A 1138-nucleotide genomic window follows, 5' to 3' on the forward strand; every position below is an offset into this window, starting at 1 on the left:
AGTGTTGATTATTATTATTATTATTATTATTATTATTATTATTATTATTATTATTAGAGCGACGAAACTCTTCTGCACGCATTCGTTCAGTGTCTGCTTATAACTGAATTATGAAGAATATCGAACAGCTGTTTTTACGTACATGATGCCTCCGGCTCTTGATCGAATCCATCTCTAAAATGATCTCACCGCTTTGTTTTGATTCGGTATGTCAGAAAGTTTTCATCAGTCTAGTGGCTATAACAAAAGTTGTATAGTGAACAACTAAAAGGAATGAAACAAAACTCTTCTTCAGCCATTCCCGGTTAAATTTTTCCTTTTCTGTCGTACATTTGGAATGACTGTTTTTTTCTCTTTCATATATAGACATATGAAAAATGACTAGAAAAGGGAAAAAACCTTTCTAGTTATAGGCAAAATATTTTCTGAGTAGCGCAAAGTTTGAGAGGAAGCAATTTAGCACCCCTTAAAGGGAAGGGATCACGGGTTACTGTGAATGATTTTCTACAGTGTGTAACTCCCAAAATGCACGCTACACACAGATACCATACGATTTTCAATTCGAATAACATTAACATAAATTACTTTTGCATGGTCAACATGGATTCTCAGATGAAACAGTACAACTATAACGAACCCCCACCATCAGCTAACAGTAATTGTCAAACATGTTTACTCAGGGGATCCTAAAGAAGTCGTGTACCAAGTAACTATAATACATTTGAACGGCAGATGAAAGTATTATACGAATCTAAAAACAGATATCTTAAATACCGTGACTTCCCTGTCACAATTTGTTTAGAATCTCAATAATGTGAAACATCATTAACAGAGCCAAACTGTGATTTAACGCAACATGGAACTGTGTACTTTGCATAATCAAAAGATTTTTGATTTTCAAACAATCTTAAACGAAGTAATGTCAGAGGTTCTGATCAATTGTCGCCAACGGCGGAGATATCCTAGAAGCACTTACAAAATTTCTAGATGTTCGGGTACTAAAAACCAAAGAAATCGACTCCAAGAAACCATCTCTAAAATAGCTTCACCTTTGCCCAATGATTTCCCTTGAAGACAACAACCTTTAATTGCCAGGTAAAGTGGCAAGCGGCCACAAGACTGATTACGTGACTAGCCT

The sequence above is a fragment of the Octopus sinensis genome, linkage group LG1 (assembly GCF_006345805.1).
Source record: "Octopus sinensis linkage group LG1, ASM634580v1, whole genome shotgun sequence".
Taxonomy (NCBI): Eukaryota; Metazoa; Mollusca; class Cephalopoda; order Octopoda; family Octopodidae; genus Octopus; species Octopus sinensis.